Source organism: Lonchura striata, chromosome 1, assembly GCF_046129695.1.
Source record: "Lonchura striata isolate bLonStr1 chromosome 1, bLonStr1.mat, whole genome shotgun sequence".
Classification (NCBI taxonomy): Eukaryota; Metazoa; Chordata; class Aves; order Passeriformes; family Estrildidae; genus Lonchura; species Lonchura striata.
In genome coordinates, this window is record NC_134603.1 from 67,873,416 (window position 1) to 67,896,683 (window position 23,268).

The following is a 23,268-nucleotide window of genomic DNA, read 5'->3' on the forward strand; positions in this document are numbered from 1 at the left end:
TTTCTTTCTTAGATATATTCTTGAGCCACACTTACAGGAACATAAACATCTTTAAAATTTTTATCCTTCTATGAAATCTGCTTCATGATGATCAGTGAATTAAATAACTATTTAGGGATCTGTGAGCTCATACTTACCTGGAGTATGATCTTAGGAAATTCACTTCTATAGAAGCAGGCTGATACCTAACACACCAAATAATTAAAATGTTTTCAATTAAATTCAATTCTAAACTTAAAAAGGAATAATTAGTTGCATACAGTGCTTTCAAGAGTCATAAGCTACTGTCAAATTCTGCTGTCAAAGCAAAAAGAGATTATATCAGAATGAATTAATAAGAGTATTGTTTGTCAATTGAAGGACTTCTACTTTATCAAACATTGTAATGCTCAAGGAGTACTGAACCCCATTTGGGTCACCACATTTTAGGAAATAATGAAATGGATATATCTCAGTGGATGTCATTATAACTGTGTTGTCAGAAGTCTGAGTATGGGGCTGGCAAAGAAAATTGTAAAGAGCAGGGACAAGAACTGGAGGAAGTAATCCAGAAGAGAGATGATGGAGTCTACTGTTAAAGTTTTTTTATAACCCAAGGGCAGTAATGAGTTCTCAAAATATTTGGGAAAAATGCAATTGCAGCAAACGAATATTAGATATTATGTTAGATATACAGGAAAGTCAGAGATTATTAAGTGTTCAAAAAGACTATTTAAAGATTACAATGTCTTTATGAAAAATTCCAAAGACCCCACTACATCCAGATTTATCAGAAATGACCTTGGTATGATTAATCTTGCCTTAGGGTACAGGTGATATAATACAATCTTTGGTGTACTGATTTTCAATGAGACAGGCAAGGTGATAGGGAAGAAGAAAATGGAGAAACTACCAGAAACATTAGGTTAAATATCCATGGGATAAACATAATCTTTGCCTGTGTGCCTAAACCTGTAGAATTGAGTCCCTGTTGTATATTTCTTCTGATATATGAATCACTAGTTTCATAAGATTCAACATGAAAAGGTGTAACACACAAACTGTAAACACTGGAATCAAACATATTGGCATAGTTATATCTTTGGTGACTACAGCAGTTCAAGATGGTGAGGAAATAAATTTGAAACACTAAAAGAAATCCAGATTTCTTCTATCAAACAAGCCCTGAATGAGAAACAGGAAAGGTGAAGTGATTATTTTGTTTTATTTTTTTCAAGCTATGCTGATACATTAGCTTGAAAATGTTTTCCATGTTATTTCAAAGATGAAGTGTCTTCTTGACTAGACTGAGTCTGTTAAGGGTTCTTAATGCTTTTGCCCTAGTAAATAAGGAACATCAGCAATTATAGGAAGCACAAAACTGAAGTGATTCAAAACTTTGTCTCCACATCTGTTTTTCCCCCTTCAGCTTAATCAGCAGTTACCTTACAGCTCCCAGAAGTAGTTCCATGATAGATTCTGATATGCAGCAAATACAAAAGCTCCATCTGTCTTTCCAAACTCAAACAATATAACATTTCTCTTGTTCCAATATTTAGCCAGACTCAGAACATGGATTAGGAAAAGCTGCCTGAGCAAAACCATATTAAAACAGAGATTATACAGATTGGCTGTCTGCAGCACTACAAAATACTATCATCACAATTCTGTCTGCTCTAGTGAAGACATCTATGTCTTGATAGGAGCAAATGTCTTGCAGAGAGGTTTAGCAGAAATTTACAGAGTATCAGGCTAGAACAAAGAAAATACTTCATTTCAATGTTTACATATTTGAAATAGAGTGTAAAATAAGGGGGTTTGTTTTGTTTTGTTTTATGTCATATAAAGTGACATAATTCATTGTTTTCAATTAATTAATTCAATTGTTTTTAATTAATTAATTAAATTAATAATTTTTTTCAATGAGAGCTCTTAGTTTTTTGACCTTACTTTCCAGTCACCCAGTATTTTGGGAAATGAGTCACTTCCTAGCAGGCTGTCCAGGAGGTTTCTTTGTAATAGTGCTCAGTCCTTAGCCAGATGCGCTTTTCTGCCTCAGTACTGGTGGAAGACAATGTATAAAAATTTGGCTCTGCAAATCTAGAGGCTTAGAACCTCAATTTCAAAGTCCTATGCACTGCCTGTTCTCTATTCTTGTGCTATTTGATCAATAATGATTGAATAGCTCAATTTAGAGAAAAAGAGTCTCAGGGAATATGAAATCTTAAAAGTTTGTCTACCTGTTTTCTGCATTAGCTAAAACTGGAAGAGCAAAACAAATTATGTCGACATAAACAAGTACACAAGGATTTGTCTAAGTTTTCAGATTTCATAATCCATCTCCATATACAGATATTATTAATTTTTCAATTATCATAATGACAGTCACGGTGAAGGAGAAGAAAGAGCAAGTAGAGGAGAAGAAGAAGGAGAAACAGTAGTAGTAGAAGAAGAAGAAGAAGAAGAAGAAGAGGAAGCAATATTAGATGAATTTTAGTGAGCTGTATTCAGACCATACTCTGTAGAGGTAGGGGGGTTTGTTATTCCTAGTAATGTGTGAAACTTGAGAATTTATTATCAACAAGTCCAAATGTATGTCTCAGAAATGTATGGGTTTTTTCCAGAAACTCAGTCATTGAACATGTTTTCTTGATTCATGAATAAATTGTCAATATTATAAATATATATAAATACTATTTCAAATATTTTCAAATATAGAGTAATAATTATTCTGAACATTTCTAATCTTTCAACTATTCTTCTCATTTGTTTTCTTTCATTGAAATTCAGATTAATTTTCTTGGTTAAGAACAAAAATCTGGGGGAGAGTTCTTTAAATCTGTCCTTAACATTAAGTCAGCCTCATAAGACCTTTGAACAATACTTAAGTTTCCCCCTTTCCACTTTTAGCAAAGACCTTTTCCACCATCCCTGTGATTCTGGGATCAGAAACACTGGATGATATGCAATTGTGATGCAATTAATTTTGGTTGTGCTTCAAATGATGCAGGTGGTGTGGACACACCTTTGGACTATTGGACTTCCAGTCAGGAAGCACACCTAGGTCTGTTTTGTCTGGATTGATTTTCACTCTAAAGTAAGGTATGGTCAAATCAGCACACTGGTTCTTCTGCAAGCAGCATCTTCCAGCCTAAAATGACCACTCTTTTTCTCAGGCATTTATCCATTGCTATTTAGTGGCAGCAAAGGAACTGGTATTCTCAGAATAATTCTAAAGATGTTTCATTTGCATATCTTATTTTTTGATTCTGGTGGTACATAATTATGAGAGGGGGCTTACTTCTATTGTAACAAGAGCAAAATTTGATGAGTTCTTAGAAGGACCTACCCTTGTATTTAGAGAGAACGGAGCTGATGTTCACTGTTATCCTTCACCACACACACACCAGTGTTATTATGAGAAGCACTCTGTGTATTAATTGCAGTAGGATGGAATATTTTAGAAAGAAAGGCAATCATTAGCTTTGCATATAATCCTTTTGACATGATGGGACAGATAGCAGTGCAAGTAAAAGACTTAGAGGCAATGATCTTGTTTCCCACTTATTCATATCAGTTAAACTGCTTTATTATTGTTTTAATAACCATGACATTTTGAATGAATGTTCATTTAGGCTTTTAACTAAGACACTGCTGTGCTTTTTTCCCCCTAACATTTTCCTGTTTAAATGTCTGCTATTTGTCCTAAGCATCTTTCATCTGTCTTGTCTTGCTTCCTCTTGTTTCAATGGAGAACCTATATGCAGGTTGTTTTGAAATACAAGATGCCTAACCCCACTTACCAGTATTTGACAATCTGGTGTAATCAATAAGTGACTTTTAAGGATTAATTTAAATATTTGTTGTGGAATTTCTTTCTTTTCTTATCATAGGTTCTGCAATTTTATTTTTAGCTATCATAAAAAGCCTAGTATGTTCCTTACTTTTCCAGTAATTAAAAATTATCCATGGATCTGTGTGACATGGAGCAAGTTTTTTTCAGTGGCTGTTCATGCTGTTTACTAGTTTCCTACCATTTCTTAGCAAAACTTGGAGCTGTAATTTTGGTCCTCTGTATTCAGTTGTGATGCTGGTGAGGTAATTTGGTGAGTTTTATAAAAATAGAAAAGTAGACAAGGCTAAGGAAGGTGATATTGCAAGAGGTAACTGTAATGTTTGATACAAAATCGCATGCAGTGGAAGTTGTCAACCATCCAACCAGAACTGCTACCATCCACACCCCTACCTCCCCTTGTTATGTTTCAAGGCTACAAATGCCAATGGAAGTTAAAGATTGCATTTTTCTTCAGGAGTAAGAAACGTGTGGAGCACATTAGTGGGGACAAAAAAATGCAAGAAAAAGAGCTTGAAGGACAGTCACATGCTGCACTGCAGTGTTTCAAGATGCTGGTTGAGCTTCAGTGAAATGCTATGATCCCAGCTTCCCAGGTGCTGCACACAGACATACAAGCCTCTGAGGGCACAGACTTACTCCAGCTGCTGGCACACCCCACTCCAGCTGCTCAGGCTTCCTCTGGCCCCAGTGGCCGATCCCATTTAATTCTCATGCCTAGAAATATGCAGGTGCTCTCATACACATACCTGCTCTCCTTAATATCCCTTAAGTCTGGTATGGCCCCGAGAAAGAAAATGTATCTGCCACTTGTTTCATGTATCCATCATGAATATAACAAGAAAAAGGAACACCTAAGATTTATCATGGCATTTTTAAATTAAGTCTGGGGCCTTGACTTTGTCATTTAACCATATTTTTAGCAGGATATTCTTCTGCCTTGTCATGTTGGTCTTTAGTTTCATCAGCCATGCATTTGACACAATACTTAGTTATTTTTCAAGATTTTGGGTAGAATGGAAAAGAGAAGAACACAATAATGGCATAATGCTTGCAAAAACAGAATTGAATTTTTCAAGGACTAATGGAATTTCAGCTTTTTTGACTTTTTAATTGTCATAAAATCAGTTGATAATGCGCTGAAAATCATAGTCTTGTTTTTGACTTACAGTTGAAGACAAAATAACTTCTTTATGTGGTATACACATGCCAGCCAAGTGCTCCCCCATGTTGTCTCTTACTCGAGTGAAATGCTATTAAACACCACTGAAATTGCCTGGTACCATTTCTCTCTATATGTGCTTCAAAAATTTTTCTTTTTGTGTTGAAGATAAAAATATCATTCCTGCCTTTTTTTTTTCTTTCTCCCCATTTTGAACTGGGTTTTGAATGCTCTTACACTAAGATGAAAGAAGATTGTTGAAAATCTGTTTGTAGCTGAATTTATTTTGTTTGAGCAGTGTGAACCAGAAGTATGGTTCTATAGTTTTTAAAACTATATTATCAAGTTTGCTGCAGCCAAAACAGTCTTCAAATAATCTTCAAATGTATATTTAAAAATATAATCCACACTATTTTAAATTTATGTATTTCAACAGGAAAAAAACTAGAGATTGCATTGTGATGTACTTTACAAGAGTTATCCTTTTCTCCTTTAAAGGAGTTGCAGAAGATATTCAGTTGCATATTTCTACACAAACACACTACATCATATCCTGAACACAAAAAAATAGGGATTTTTTTCCTAAACTTATAACACACTCACATAATTTCCCTTTTGATTGTTCATATACACAGCATCCTAGCAAAAGGCTCGTAAGTCAGCGAATCACAATATATGTGATTACAAATGCAGGAGCTTAGTTGAGAATCCAACGTCCTTTCAATTTAAAAATACATTATTATAGTAACTGGATTGAGGCATATTATGAAGATAGAGGAGTCTCAGGGAAGTCACCTTTATCAAGAAACACAGAAAATAATTGCAATCTGAGCCCCATTTTCACAAATTAATGTTTTTTTTCCTGAGGCTTCACAGGCTAGCTAATCTTTTGTTTAGCAACACATTCTTCAGAGCATATCCCTGTGCCTTTTTTGAACAAGGACCACTTATGAGTTTATAGTATTGCAATTAAGTCAATGGCCACTCAGTCATAAATAAAACTTAGCAATCAGTGATTAAAAATTAGGTTGAATTTGCATGTTTTGGTTTTGTCAAACCCTCAGCATTCTTTCTAGATGAACATCATGTCTTATTTAAATTTCCTGAACAGGTGAATTTAATACTGGTGAGGTTCCTCCTGATCAGTAAATCTCCACAGCCTCATGTACACCTTAAGTAGCAAAGGTTGTGAATTAAGTGAAAGTATGTACTATACAAATGATAAATGGCAGGACCAGCGTAAAAGCTATGTAAGAAGTTCAATCCCATTCTAAAAATGATAATTTTTCCCCCAGAGCAATTACTCAAAAAAATTTTTCACTTTAGATACAGCCTTCATATAATTACAAGAAAATAAATAATCCTTAGTCACAAAATTAGTGAAAAACTGACTTGTCCATTTAGACTTCTTGCAGCAACAAATAATTATATTTAATAGGTTGGAGGTTTTGTTTTCAGTGTGATATACTGACATTTTGTACTTTGAAGTCAGCAGACTTGTTTGCACTCTTTAGAATACTGGTCAAATTGTAACAAATGTCTATCAAATTGCTTGGTTTATATTTTCAACTGCCCCACTTATTTACAGAAGAGACCCTAAGTGTATCACTAGCCAGCAATGGGTCTGGTTATAAACTACTTTTAACCAGAAATACTATACTTTGTTGGATCATAATAAGGGGGTGTTTTGGAAATTAAAAAAAAAAAAAAAGAAAAAAAAAAAAAAAAGAAAAAAATGTTGTAACAAAGGAGAAAGCTACTACACAGAGACAGAATTTTAAAAGCAGTCAGTCATAATCTCCAAAAAATCCCAGACAGGCTGAGTTTAATAGCTTATGTGAAATGCAAATGAAAAACAAAAAAAAAAAAAAAACAAGCAAGAAACCAGCTCAGCTGGTTTACTTGCCTCAAGGGTCTTGAAAATGTCATGTCCCTGCAACCCACTGGGATATGAGAAGCAAACAACATCTCCAGGCCATGGTCACGCTTTAAATACCCAGTATATACACCCTTTAAGAAAATATTTCAACAAGGAACAAACAATATGCTTCTGAGTCCTGAGCTTTCCAGACTTTGTTTATCTGTTTTTTTTTTTTTTTTTATTTTCTCTTTTTTTCCAGATTTTTTTTTTTTTTTTTTTGAGCTAATTTCATGGACATGCTACTAGGTGAAATTAAAGCTGCCATCAGCTGCCAGATGTTTGGTAATAATTTTGATTGGCTTCAAAAAACACAGTGACTCCCCCTTAAGCTGTTAGTGCGCTTCTTCCTAGGCTTATGCACTTCAGTAACCTCTGCATCTTTGGGATGTTTCCCTATCTGGCTTGATCAATCTCTTCAAGACTGTGCTTTTATTGTTTCTGGGTTCCTTATCTATCACCCCTTCCTCCTGACACTTGTTTCTCCAGGCGTTCCTGTGCTGCCATGCAAGAGTGTTTAAAAAAGAATAAATCAAGCAGTAACACCACCACTCACTCATGCAGCTGATCTCTTACTGATGTTCTGTTCAGTCATTACTGCCAAATGTCCTGTAGTGCCACAGAAACTAATAGTTGTCATCCCTTATGACTGAGGCACCATCAAGAGCAGAGTCATTATTCTGTTTTCTAATCACTGTGCAATGATTACTTGCTGCAGACAGCTGATATATCATCACCTGGGATGTACTGCATGGATACGGTACCGATTGGAATCTCTGTCTTCAGTGTAATTTGCTAAGGGACTAATGGAATAAAACCTTACTGGTCTAGTTAAAATTATTTACTCTGATAGAGTTGACACCAAGAAAATGTATAATTCTGTCTTTCTTTAATTTTCTTACATCTTGAGGATATTTAAGGAATCTATTTTGCACCATTTTTCAGCATGCATATTCAATGAAGTCTACCTGGAAGTTGAAGGTCCTTCATAATTTAAACATTTTTTCTAGTAACTGATGATATGAAGAGGCTTGGGGAGCTCCAGAAGAATCAAACTTCTTTTTCAGACTATCAGGAAGTAAGACTTCCTATGTGAATCAATAAAACACATGGACGTTTATGGCAATAAGTGACACCAAATACATAGGCTGTTAATCTCGTGCATTGTTTTGTATATATCTGTCCAAGTGCTTCACCGTTTAGTGACTTCTTCTCTGTCTCGCTGGTATGAAATTTTATCTTACCAAAATACAGCTGATATACAGGTACCCTTTCTCTTGTTTGCCTACTTCTGTAGTGTCTAATATGCAGGAATCCATATCCCATAGCAGGGTCTTAAGTTGTTAGAGTAAAAAAAAGAATTAAATTGTGATTTTTAGGTGTGGGTCAAAATTCTGCTAATGAATCAATTATCTATTTGATTTTCTTGTACATGCATCAGAAGAAATTCATACACATGAAAAGAGAACAAGTAACCAAACAATATCTTAAAATCAGAAAAAGCATGTAGAATTTGTCTCTGGATGGGGTATAGCAAGGTTTTTAACTCTCAGATAATCACTGTCTGTAAATAGCTGAACAGTTAAAAGGAGAATAAATATAATTTGGTATCAAGTCTTTCATACCAAGGAATTCATTCATCATACCAAGGATTCATATATTTACATTTTATAAGCTCACACATTTCTGCATATTACTTTTTTTTTCCTCAAATGAACATGGAATAATGCAGATTTTTTTCTCATAGTTGGGCATTTGTTAAACCATAGATGGACATGTTTTATATTATTTTGAAAGACTAGAAGGGTCAGAATTACATAAGACTGCCTTGCTACCCCTTCTTTCCCCATATTTGTTTATTTGGTTTTGTTGATTTTTGTAGATGGTAGTGTTTTTAAATTAATTTAAGAGTGATCTTTTTACAGCTACTTAGAATGTCAGTGTCAATTTGCATGATGGGTTTGCTTTTTTTTCTGTCTTTCTTTTTTTAAGTAAAGACATCACCTGTTACTGATTAACTTGGATGTGACTCCTGGAAATAAAAAGCCCCATTCACATTCAGTAAATTCCATCTGATTTAAAGCATCTCAGTGTCAGAGCAGAGCAGTAATGATGGCTAACCAATTTTCAAACTGATTTTGCATCTGTTTTTGCATCACTGAAGAGAATGAAAGCAGTTGGTCCATAAAAGGTAATCAGGCCCACATTCCTTCATGCAGAGTATTTGGGTAGAGGTCTCAAAATTTTTTTTGCTCTACTTTGTGAGTTGGAGAATATGGTGATTCTGGCCCGCCTTTGAGTGTTTGGGCAGCATGTTACAAAACTAAATGTGTCTCTGTCTGTCTGTATACAGCTTATAATGGCCCTCAAGATTATGTGCAATGGTTTTGCTGTTGCTATGCGGTTTTCTCTTTATCAATTAAGTCAGACCAGATAGTTTAGATACTTTCTAGTCACTTACCTATAGAAGATTAGAATCTGATAGAAGAAAGATAGAATCTGATAATTTTTTCTCACCTGATAACACTTCTGGTTCCAAAACTGTCATTTGGTTTTTCAACTGCAGGTTTGTAAAAACAAAATCAAGTTTTAGAACCTTTTTCATAACAGATTAGCTTGACAATAGATTAATATCAGTGTTTGTCCAACAAAAAACAACCAAACAAAACCCAAACAAACCAAAACATAACCAAACCAAAAAAAACCCAACAAGATGCTCCACCCACTTCAGATGCTTATAAACGATTGTAGCTTGGCAGGTAGTGAATACACCTAATTAGATAAATTAGACTGTATACCTACAGTCTAATTTATAACATCCTGTAAACAATGAGAGTTATCCCACAACTTAAGTATTTACCCAAGGCTGAAATGCTCATAATCTATTGTGCTTTAAGAGCCCAAATTATACATCTAGGTCTTTGAAATACAACATGAAAAAATATGGAACTCAGCTCCAATTAACCTGGAACTCAGTCACACAGATCAGGCAGAACTAAAGTGCTGAAACTGCATTTCAGAAATTATCTCTGCTCATTGAGCACCCCTCTATTTGATGATCTCTGGATGCTCATGATCCTACTTCTGGGAACATGAAGAAAGAAGAGCTCCTAAGTTTTTTTTTTGCTATTTAGTATTTACATTTCTTACATTTCTTCTGTTGGTCCTTTTTTTTTTTTTTTTTTTTTCTCTGACCATTAGTGGCCTTGACCTGGCCCATGATCTTACAGCAAATCTATCTTATACACATAGTATTGGACTTGGGACACAGATGAAGCAAAGTAATTGTCACCTTCTTTTAAAACTATTTCTTCTTTTTTTCCTTAGGTCTTTATGGAAAAAAAAAAAACTGTCAGAGGCCAGAGCAGAGAAAAGTGGTGAGGGCAAAGTACTTGGACCAAGAGAAACCTGCAGACTTGAGACATTGTCTTCCACAGTAAGACATTGTCTTCCTTTTGTTCTCTGTGGAGAGGCTTGGTTTTATGATAGGTCTAAAAGAACTTGGCATATTGAAAGTACCTAAAGGAAGGTACAGAAGAATAAAGTTGCTATCTATACATATACAGAGTGTAATGCAGACTGAGAAAGAGAGAAAATTAATTGAACAAAAACATGGTCAGCATCCCAACAGATGGGTGAGAAAAAAGTAATTCTGAAAAATTAGAGACAGTTTCTGTGATCTAAATAGCAAAAGTTTAGGACTGTCTTCCAAGAGGAAAATAAGCAATGCTGAACATTTTCAAGAAGGAGCTCAGTTTCTTTTGTTTGCTACTAAATAAATATTTGATTGGAAAGTACTATGCAACTTAAAAAATTATTTCACTGAGATTCAAAGAAAATATTCCATGACAACCTTCTATTTTAGGCATAACAGGAAAGTTCATCCATACAATTCTAATTGGAGTGACTCAAGTTTAAATGAAATAAAATGGAACATGTTTTTTATTTCTTCTGCACATATATAAAGAATATTGTTAAAGCTCTATTCCATGCTCTAGGACATGTGAGCACTTAATGTGCTCTTTTAAATACATTGTACAATATACATTGTACAATACATTGTACAGTAATATATAGGTTTTAATTATATGGCTATAAAATGTATTTCTCTACAGAAAATCTGTCTGATACCATGCATATGATACAATAGGCTCACTTACTAGAGTGAAAAACAGTTTTTCTTCAGTTCTCCTGCTATTCAAATACCACATTGAATAAAGAATCTGTAATTGTGTGTCATAGTCTTATGCCTCACAGTAATATTTTTATATTTTCATCAGTCATCTTCCCTTTCCCCTTTTTTCTTTCCTTTTTTTTTTTCCTCTTTTTTTTTTTTCTTGATTTTATTTACTACCACTAAAGAATTTATGCTGCTGCTACTCTGAGACGTGCTGGGTTTTAAACCAGTTCCTAGAGAATATGAATTTAAGATCAAATTTACTAATGAGAAAAATCTACAAATATTTTGTGAGACATTCCAGGATTATGAGTGAAAAATTTGAGGCAATGATCATATCCTTGAGTATCATAGCAGGTGTCCCCACCAGGTAATAATTAGCATTGACTCCATGATTTCAGAAGGCTGATCAATTGCTATACTATACTATACTATACTATACTATACTATACTATACTATGAAGAAAACTAATCACCCTTACAGAAAGTCTGATACAATCAGACCAGATTGGTCAATCAATCCAAACACCACCACCAGTGACCAATGAAGAAATCATCCTTTGCTAAACAAATCTCCATAAAATATTCCACATGTTCACAACAACAGGTGCAGCATGTAAAGATAAGAATTGTTTCTCATTCTTTTCTCTGAGCTTTCTCACAGTTTCTCACAGCTTCCCAAGGAAATCCTGGGAGAGCTATGTCTTCTCTTTTTAGGGGATATGTGATTACAATACTTGAGAACACTTAATAGTAGGACATCTTTCATATATAAAAGCCAGGCACTCAGTAAAAGAAGAATGCATCATTAATATCTTTCAAAAGGTATTACTTGGCAAAAGGCTCTACCATCTTTTCCCAGATATATTCATTTATACCTGCTCAGGTTCCTTTTCAGCAGCCTTTTCCTTGACTGGTTCTTGTTCTTATCTGCCTAGAGACCCACTCCCATGATCTGTAGAACTTCATATTCTCCACAGTCTTAATTCTGGGCTCCTTTTTCAGGTGGTCTGAGCTCTCTACTAATCTCCAGAGGTTTTTTGCCTGCAATTTCCATGGAGACAGCCTATCGCCTTCCTGGGTCTGTGATTTAGCGTCATTGGTGAGCCCTCTTCATTCTTTCATGTTCACCTTTGTCTCTTTTATCTATCTTAGTTCAGCTTCTTGATTTTTAGATCAAGCCCTCTGATTCCATCTCTGATTCACTTCTACTTTGCAGTTCTTCTACTCTTTTTCTATCAGTGTATCTTTTCTGCTTTCTTCCCTTGTTTCAGTTATTGGCATAAAATGTGGTGACATGGACACTTCCTTGCAAACCCCGTGTTCAACCAGGCCTCACCTGTGAATGAATTTTGTAGGGAACCTCTTTCTTTAATCTTAGAGTACAATGGTGGGCTCTGGGGTGATAGATCATGTGAAGCCTGGCTACTAGGGTGATAAGAAATGCTGAGGTGAAAACATTGGCATTAATTTCTTTCCAAAAATAGACTTCTATTCACATCTTGAACAAAGAACTTTTAACAAGTCCAGATTTAGGATCATATTGACAAGCTGGAAGAACAGATCTTTTACTAACAAATATATTCTACTTGGTTTCATTTTTGGAAGTGTTTACTTTAGGGACTTTCATTAGGCCTTTAGATTTTGCATCAAGTAGAAACAGATCTCAAATTCTAGTACGGAATAGATGCCTAAATTCTTACTAGTCTCAGCAATAAAACATGAGTTAGGGGTGGTATTGCTCCATTTTATTTAGTCATCAATGTTGCCACTCTCTGTCTAGGATCTATACTTTTTTTAATACCAGTGTATAATAATTCAGGGAATTATATAGTTTAAAAAGGGATGTAGCATGCAACTGAAAGGGGATTTTGGTAATATAAGGTTGAACAATTTTGGTAATACTGCTGAAAAGTGTGTTTCTGTAAGTGTCAGTTCAATTATTAAGAACTTTTTATCTTGCTTTTAGAAAGAAGATGGTCACCCTGCCTCTACTCTCTTATGTTTTTCTGCTCACAATTTTTCTCTCTGTTATTCTGCACTTAAAGCAACTTAGAAGAATTATACCAACATCAAAAATCTCAAAAGGATGTTATAAAGGTTATTATATAAAGTAACCATTATACTACTCAAGAATTCCAGCGCAGTAATAAGTCACTAATACAAAAAAGTTAATTGAATCAATGGTTTTATTCATATGAGTAAGCATTAGGAGATAAGTGCACAGAATAAGATTTTAAGTATTCCAGAGATGGCTTTAACACAGAGATGCTTTGCTTTAAGAGGAATTGGTTCTGTAACTCTTTTTAGCAAGTAAGTGACATAACCTTACAGATATTAGGGTATAACTCTTCCTAAGACTCAGGTGAAAAAAAACCCTGCCTTTCTCATTCATCAATGAAATGGTGAATAATTTGTATAGTGATATGGTTAAAAAAAAATGTTATACTTTGAAAATACTGTGGGAACTATAAAAAAAAAGCCTTCTGTCTCAGGATTTTCAATAAGATTTTAACTTATAAAATATCAAAGACACTAAAGCTTTCAAGTGCCTAAATTCCTATGGGTTTCAAAAGGCAGCAAAATAGAAACTGTGGCTGAGATTAATCTAGCCTTGTCCTGGGTATCCATAATAAAAGCATCTGAGGAAGTCTTCTGAGATCCCTTTAAATAACCAGTAGGGAAAGCTAGTAATTTCCCTAGAAATTACCAGCTAGAATGCAGAGCTGGTGCCCATCGTTCTTCATTTAGAATCATGGAGATTGGAAAGACCCTTCAGAAGTCAAACACTCTGCTCTGAACAGATCTAATTAGATAAGATTGCTCAAGGCTTTGCACAGATCAGTCTCTGAGGACTGAGATTCCACCACCACTCTAAGCAATGTGTTCTTGTATTCCACCACTTTAAAATAATGTTTTTCTAATACCTAATCAGAATTTCTGATGTTTGCACTTGTGCTCTTTGGCTCTCCTCCTGCTACTGTGAACCACTATGTTGACCCTAGCAGGTGGTGCTTGCTCAAGGTACAGAAAGGGTCCCACAGCCAAAACTGACTGCAACACCAGGCACACATGGACAGCTGTTGACCTGCTGGATGTGACCACTTCTCTAGTCTTTTGCCTTAGTGACAGGCTTGAACAGACACAACCTGGGCCCTCACATGCCTTTTATCCCTGCTGTCAGAGATTTGTGGTTGTTCTCAATATGTTTTGCATTACTCCCAGCAGTACCAACAGTGTACAAACGGAAAAGCAATACAACAGAGGCAGACAAGCCTCAGTAGTCCCTCTGTAGCACCCTGGAATGTAGCCCTGGAAAAGCAATGAACCTGAGAGGGTAGCTTGGGTCAAGCCACCAGACTGGTGCCTTGGTCCCCGCAGGTGGGAGATTTCAGTAACTATAACTTGTCTCTTTTGTGTAGACAAAAGCTTTGGGGGCAGTCAGTTCTGATAAACCCCCTTACAGGACTTGTTTGTCCTCACCAGCACCCAGGGAAAAGAAACTATTCTAAAATTGCAGATCTGTAAATGAAGCAAGAACATTTTTTCAAGCCTTCCACCCCCAGTGTGGCCATGACCTCCAGCTTTCCTTCATTTCTCATTTTTCTTGACTCAGGTTCTTTCCCAGTCATGTTTTGTCAAAGGTGTCAGTCGATGGAAGCTGCTCTTTCACCTGTGTACTCTCACAGCAGATAATTTGAATGGTTATCTCAGAGTTGGAAGAAGATGTGTATCCTTCTCAAATAACAAGTAAGGGTCATGCTATTTGCCTAGAGAGTATCTGGAATACTTGAATGCAAAGAAAATACTTGGGTAGTGATTCAATAAATCCTGGTTCTTCTCTGGAAATTCCTCTTTAAAATTCTTCAGTGAAGATCCTTCACACATTGTGCTCCGTATTAATTCATCCTCTGTATGAGATACCTCTGTTTTCTTCTGAGGAATGAAGTAAACTAAAAGTGCTCTTTGAAGTATATTTGCCCGTTCAATTCCCATTAACCCACCATTTGAAATAATAAAATCTTAAATTTACACTCCCTGTAGTACATCACAAGTTATGTACTGTGAGAGCAGTAGGGATTTTCAAAAGAGCTTCAAAATGCAAAATGCTCTAATCCTATTGGTGTTTTTAATCAGTAAAACAAAAAAAAATTATGTGCCTTATTATTTGAAAATTAGATAGAAATCTGCATGCCATCATCTCAATAGTTCAAAGTATTTAATAATTATTAATGAAGCATGCAATAACTTAAAAATGCATATAGTCATATCTTTATAGGTTAATGTACTTTATCATAAATAGCTTTCAAAGAATCCATTATCTGTCATGTAATATATGAAAAGTCTATACATACCATGATCTCCATTGCATATTCTGACAAGTAGTAATGTATTTTATGTCAAAAATCACTTCTGAATGTCACCTTATGCTGTGGTATATCCTTATAGTTCGAGTAAAAATGGTGTCAAAAATCCACTTAAGAACATTTCAGTAATCTGTTCTGACTTTTGAGCCTTCATGATTTAGCAGCAATTTTAAGGATATGTCAAGCTATAGCACAGTTCAGTACTTCACAAGCACTATGGCTGTCTAGAACCATTTATCTTTTCTTTTATGCAGTCTTATTTAAAACTAACTGCAGTGATTTCTTGTCTAGCATTGAAAATACCAAAGAAATTAGCTCACAAGAATATAGGTCTGAAGGATAAAGGAAAAGGGTTTGACTAAAATATACTAGAATTGAGATGTGCCTAGAGAATCAAAAATAAGTGAAAATATTTATTTTCATGTTAATTAGTGATAGGATGCTTCCCAGATTGAATATTACCTCTAATTAGTTTGGGCTATGGGATTAATAGTTTTGGTTTTTTTTCCTTATATGCCATCACAACTCAAAGGTTAATTCATGCTCAGTCAGAACAAGAAAATGTCCCCACAGAAATAAGTCTGTTGTAAAGCCTTCTGGAAATTAGTTATTTAACTTCTGTTTTGCAACCCTACCCACAGGATTTTCTATAGTGGTGTGCTGCTACATTACTGGCAAAGTGAATCAGTTCCTAAAGATGGTGCTTCTTCTCTTGAATGTATTAAAGAGTAGCTTTTAAGCAACATAAACAATAACTCAATTAGAATAAATGGTGCATAATTTTCTATGCAGAGCTGGGTAATCACCTGAATATCGGTGGTAGTGTATGTGTTGTAGGATGAGATTCAGAATAGGGAGAAGCTATTACTTCATTTGGATTCTGTGCTAGAGAGTGGGAGAAAAACACTGAGAAGCAGAAGGGAGGGAGTAAAGGGCAGCTGATGCTGCAAAAATCTGTTAAATTGAGATTTTAAATACACAAATGTTTCTTATACAGCTGTGCCATGGGATTCACAACTGTTATAGAAATGGCACAAAGAAGCTGTGATGTTAGGATTTACATAGCAACTAGTAACTTCCAATTTAAAACAAGAACCATACTGAATTAAAACCTGTCATTTACAAAATCTTGTGACCTGGACAAAATAAAGGGATTAAAGGTTGGCTAGGAAGTCAATTTAATAATAACCCTATTCGTTTATTCCATCTTTGCTAAATATTCTACATAGTCAATGTAGCCAGGCTTGGGAAATGTACTTACCCTTACCTATTAGTTTTCTTCTGGAGATACACTAATCCAAAATGACTACTGAAAAATTAAGAACCAAAAAAAGGGGGGCGGGGGGGGGGCGATGTGAGATTTTTGACAGCTTTCTTGTTGATATTTTTCTAAATTTTATTTTAAAGCTACCTGAAACATGAATGTTTAACAAGAATTTTTTTATGATTATGAATTATGACAACTTCTTTTACAGCAGAAGTTACGAACTTTTGTTTCTCACACTTCTACCCACTGATTCATCCCTGCCATGAACACTGCCCAGTGTGTCAGTGCTGAGCTCCTACACAGTTAGATGATAACTCTTCTGTTTTTCAACAATTGGAAGCTTTCCCCTTGATTTGACTTTGTAAATAGGAACCAAACAGAATTCAGCCCTGGGCTAATGGTCATTTTAGTATCCAGGACAGCGGCATTGGTTCAATGACAGCCAGAAACATCCAAGTGTGTACTTTGAGTAAAAGAAAATAAGCTTAATGAAATGATTATGTTTCACTTACCTTAACTGAAGAAATATTTTCTTGGGTGCAGTTGTTGAGGATTCCTTTAAGACTGGACAAGTACAAAATTAATAGTAGAAGTTTGACTGTTCAATTATTTGACGGTGGGTGAATAATACTGGAAATGCAAAAGGATGTGCTGTTTCTGTGTGAAGGCTGGAGATGGAGGACAGCATGTCTGATGTAGGAAAAAAGTGCAGGGTAATAGATATCTGGGAGAAGACAACAGGATGTTTTACTTGATTAAACCAACACCAGATTGCTGCAGAGGGCAAGAGTATGAATTGAGTAGATATGAAGAATATATTGTCAATTGCTACAATGCCAAAGCAAATGGAGTCCATCACATGATTTTGCAGCTGAACTCTTGTTTATTGAGAGGACAATACTATAGTGTATGCTGTGATACTATCTTTATGATAAATCAAAGTCATAAAAAAATTGCATTCATCACATCTCTTGAACTATTTGTGTGTACTGTGCAGTCATTGACCTTCCTCAGTGCTGTTTTTAGCAGCAAAAATTCTTACAAATACTTTCAGACACAAATATGCACATTCTTTGGCAAAATAGTAAGTTTGAAACAAAATATTTTTGTCTTCATCCTGAACTCTTCATTGCTATTTTATGCGTTCATATTATGTAGACCTCTCATATTATGAAAGACATGCTTGGGGATGTGTAGATGCTATGGCTGATCTCATACTTGGCCATAAGTCAGTAACAAATCTTAATTAATTCACCTGAGCTTTCTATTGACATTGGTCTTGTTATATAATACAAAAACATATGACTGTTAATAATGTGTGGTGTTTAAGCTTTCATAGTCTTTGTCTTAACTAGCATTTAAATCAGTACCTGTTCTGATGTCCCTATGTTTATTACTAATTCATTTAGTAAAGAACAATGTCAAAATATAGCTATTACTGCCTCATGACATATCTTTCAGATGTGTTTAAAAACATTGAAATAAAGGTACTGGAGGTTTTTTTTTCCAAGCTCCTTTTAAGCACAGAGCTTTTTTTGTGTTACAAAATGTTAATGTGGTTAACCAGAGTATTCAAATGGAACAATTTTTTGATCTGCAGAGTAGTTCATCCAGTGAAATCAAGAAATACAAAAGCCTAAGTTTCTCTGCAAAATTGAGAACGCTTATTAACTGATGAAAATAATAGAAAATGATTTTGAGAGCTAAAATAAAGGTATCTTATCACAACTATTTCTCCAGGAGATATGTAAAACGTAGAGTTAAATAGCTAACTTTAAACTATCAGCAGCTGTGACTAATCTATCCAAGTAATATCTGTAATAATTCTTTCCTAATGAATACAGAAACAAATAATTATTATCAGTCTGTAATTCTGCAAAGTCTTGTGTACCCAAAATAGTATATATGGAAAGAGAACAGGGAATACTGCACTCTCAATGTGCAGTTAGTATGAGGGTTTCCTTAGGTAAGAAAATTGCATAGATCATTTGGCTCAAGAATGTAATTCAGAGTGTTAAGGTACCCTGAAAGTGTTAATTACTGCTGTCTTTTTGAAGGTCAACAAAGGAGAAGTAGCACAAGCCTGGAAATGGATCATCAAGAAAAAGAAATTACATTTTCATGTATTTGAAAAGGGAAAAATCCAAAGGCAAGAGGTATATATAATCAATGAGAAATATTTCTAGCCTTAACTAAGACTTTAGAAAACACCTATCTTTTGATCTGAAAAATTATTTAATATACCAGATATTCACTGCTGCCAGATACATCTTCCTGGTGTTCATGATCTCATGCTACTTGGATTTGTGCTCTATTCCCTAGGCTGACAGGCGGAACAGGTAAATAATATGAATTTTGTTCCTGTCAGGTTACAGATTATTTTGAAGTGAAGCACAACTTAATTTTACAGACAGTTTGCTGAAATTTATTTTATGCTTTGGTAAAGCAATTTATAATTCTGATGAAATATGAAGTATTTGATTATTCTATATTACCATCTTTCATTTGATTATGTGAGAGTCCTGTTGGCAATTTAAACCACTGAGAGAGCAAATTTTATCTTGGACTGGACATGTTAGTTGCTAGTCATTGAATATATGTACTGTCTTCTGAAACAGGTACCTGGTAAATTGTGAGAGGCAAGATAGGAACAGATGGAGCTGAATGACACAAAAATGTTAAATATTATACAAAATTAGATAAGCTTGTAGTTACAGAAAAAAAAAGCTTTAAGATTTAATCCACATGACAATTTCTGAATATAAAATACATTTGATACACATTTTTATTTAAAGAAGGTTAAAATAATTATTTTTTAACAAAAAAAAACCCCTGATTTCTATGATAGATAAAGAACTACAAGATCCCCTTGTATGTATGTTTACCAAACTGTGGTATGGAGTCTGAATTTGAGATCCCAGGTCATGACTCAGATTACTGCATTATTTTAGTCTCTGAACAGAGGTTGCTAGCACTACTTTTCAGCCCTGTTATTTGCGTCTTCAAGAAACATAGTTGCCTCACGTCCCATCATTAGTGTGGCTTTTCTGTTTTCCTTTATTTTCAGTATTGGGTCTCTAAGAAGATTTCACGCAGAGAATTTCAGACAGTTCTGTGCTATTTACAGTTCCTTTCTGCTGTGGTCACACAGGGACCTAAGCAACCATACACCTGCTTAGGCAGTTTTTTACAGTGTATTACAATGCAGCAAATAATACTTGTACATCCAAAATCTATACATCTATACTACTGAAGCCAGAAAGACATTGCACAATTGATGAACATGTGGTAAAAGGGAGCTGATGAATTCAAAACAAATTTAACAAATTTTTAAATTGTGAGCTTTATTCTAAAAGCAGATTGGAGTCATGCACTTTTTCCAAATGCTGTAAACTTTTGTTGAAGACAACTAGGTAAAGAAGCGGATTCATTTTATTCCTTGTAACTCAGCCAGTGCATTGCAAGAGCTAAACAGTGCAAAGCTCTGTTCCTATTATACTGTATTTTAACTTGCTCTTATGTACAGCAAGTCTAACTTCCAGTATTTGTCTACTTTTCTCAGTATAGTGACAGTTAACAGACACATCTGCTTATTCAAATTAAAAATACAAATATTTTAAATTGAACAACTTCTAAAGTAATTAATATTTTATATAATGTATATTAAACCCAAAATAATTTCTCTTTCCTTTTTTTTTTGTTTTGTTTTGTTTCAGAGAACAACTTGTTTAGCAATATTTGAACTCTAATTTCCATAGAATTATCGAAAAGAAAGAAAAAAATAATGGTGGAAGACACTGTATGCCTTTATTATTCAAAGAAGAATGAGAGTTTGTCTTTCTTTTTATGATGTACCTTGAGATAAAAGTGTAGCAGGAAAAAAAAGCTATATTGTATACTAAATCTTAATTTCAATAAGATGTAAATAATGTCCTTTTCTTCATCATTGTTCTTCCTGTCTTTTACCTACAGCTATCTTGTATAAAAATGTTCTATTGAATTTGTAAATTTATTGCAGCAAGAAGTTAAATCTCTGTGACTGCATCCTCATGGCTCATTGTTAGTCATTTAGCTGTTAGTATATGGAATGTATTCCCTTGCTGCTTCTGTATGGCATGAGGAATTTCAATGTATAATAGTATTGTAAATAACTTTCTTGTCAGCCACCAAAATAAGGAACTAATACATGTGCTTAAAACTTGCTTAGTTAGAGTGAAATGTAGCATCAGAAATCTTCTCCTCAAGGTGGGTGTTGTACCTGGTGAAGAAATTTTAAAAAATTAATTAAAACACAGTTATAGCCAGCATAACTATTTCCTGGTAATTGCCATGCTTTCCAAACTGTGCTGTCTAGATCTAATTTGTCTCTCATATCAGTCACGTTTCTTACTTAGTTCCATGATGGTTTATTTAAAAAAAAAATATTGAAGAAAGAAAATCTAAGATATCAGAAAAAGTTTTTCCTCTTCTATTCCATTTCTGACAGTTCTCTACAGTAGTTTATAATCTAAATTTGTTATTTCCTGAGGAATTTCTGTTCGGTCTTTCTCAGTTCTTACTCAGTTTCTTGTTGGTCTATGACATCTGAATCATCAAAACAGACATTATTATTCCATTATGTAATGATTGTAGAGCAGGGTAATGACCTTTGCAATGTTTATATGGCATCAAAGAGGATGGGAGACTTGCAGAATTTCTGTAGTACAAGGGTCATGGGGCTTTCTTGTAGCAGAGGACCACTGCTGCTGCATGCCTTGACTTTTTAGTGAACTGAAGTGCTTCCCTGCTTCTGGAGGAAAACTCATCAGTTTGCCTTGTAAATACGGTCTCTTCACATTCATCTCCTATTTATTCTCAAGAAAACAATTATAAGTTTCTGTATAGGAAATGGGGCAAATCTTAAGTAGCTGAGAGAGCAGTTTTTATATAATCTATGTGTCAGAGTGAGAAATGTAAGAACTGCTGGGTGCTTTGAGCAAGTTTTTTTCCAATGTAATCAATGAATCAATGCCTTAAACAAAACAAACAAAAAAAAAAAACCCAAACAACAAAAAAAAAAAAAACAAGGACATAAAACCTTTAACAGTTTAAATTTTTTAACCAGAAGAGATATCAGTGAAGAATCACTCTCAAAAGCCTAAAATAAATGATGAATCTTCCCCCTGACTCAGATTAAGTTCTTAAAAGATCATTACCCTGTCTTCTGTGCTGACTCTAAACTGCCAAGAGGTCTAAAGTTTTATGTTATTTTACTATAAATTTGCCTTCTGATAAGTTGTGAGTGCTTCCGAAATATAAACATAAGGAATTTTTTCCTTGAGTAGCAGAAAACTCAGTAGGTGTTCAAACCGCAAATTAATTTTTATAAACTATTTGACAAATATTTAATGTTAACCTGTTTATATATATTTAATTTTTTAAAGATAGCCCACTTTAACCTGTGTATTTATTGGAAACAGGCATTCTAAACAGTTTTAACTTGTACTGTCTGATAAGATACAGTCCCCAAAATTGTTTATATTGAGCAAGCTCTTCTGCATATAGAGCTCTATTGCACGGATAGTCCCAATTCTTGATTCGTTGTACTTTAAAATTATTCTTTAAAATTAAGCATAAAATTATAGATTTATCTTAAAATTGTAGCCGTTCATTGAAACTTTGCATGCTTTCATATGTATTTAGAATTTTCTTTACATTTTTCCAGATATTTTTAAAATACATGTCTGTACAAAATTTCTGAGAAAGTAGGCTCATAGAAGTGTTTCTTAAATCAAAACATTGCTAACTATGGAACTATTACTTATGATAATTTGATTTTTTTGTGCCAGCAAACAAACACTTTCACAGAAAAAAATTCCCAAACCTGTGAAGATTAGCACTCATAAAAATGGCCACCCTCTCATTGTTTGCTGTCTGAACGTAACCAATTTGCCTTCTGAAAAGATATCATCTTTGTTTGCTGTCATGCTGACAACAGTGCCATGATGAAGCAAAAACCAAAGGAGGTTGGAAATAGAATGTGAGAAGCAGGTAGCTGGTACAGTTAGAGGAACTTGCTAGGTAATGCAATTGTTATTTACACTACACTGTATTAATTTCAGAAATTAGCTATATCAGTGTCTGTGTATAAATTAATCAGTTTTAAGCCATTTCCCTTGAAGTTCACAGTTTACAGCACTGGAGTCTGTACTTAACAAAACAGTTCATAATTGAAATTATTCTGTGTGTATGTTTACTTTAAGATTATTTTAAGAAACACAAGCATATTTGATTGCTGTCTATGTTAATTCTGCATTATAAATCTCAGCTAAATGCTGTGGGCAATTGAAAAAAAGTGGTGTGTCTTAATTCTGCTCTGATAAGTAAAAAAAGAAGGTTTCGTCTTTTTAGCATACCATGTCTCTTCTTATGCATCTCTCTGTTGATTTTGTGTGGCCTAGTTTTGGTAGTGGAGAGGATACAGGAGTGGCCTTTGTAAGATGCCAGAAGCTTCCTCCATGTCTGGCAGAGCCAAGGCCAGCTGACTCCTAGACAAACACGCTGCT

The 23,268-nt window shown here is 34.6% G+C and overlaps 1 long non-coding RNA gene across 1 annotated transcript; it reads right to left on the reverse strand.

Annotated features, from left to right (window-relative positions):
- Window positions 1–154: 154 nt before the first annotated feature.
- LOC116183315 (uncharacterized) lies at window positions 155–17,288 on the reverse strand. Its single transcript, XR_004147915.1, has 3 exons — window positions 17,236–17,288; window positions 9,430–9,472; window positions 155–185 (listed from the first exon to the last, which is right to left on the reverse strand). It is a non-coding gene; the product is annotated as an uncharacterized LOC116183315 (long non-coding RNA).
- Between the last annotated feature and the right edge of the window lie 5,980 nt (window positions 17,289–23,268).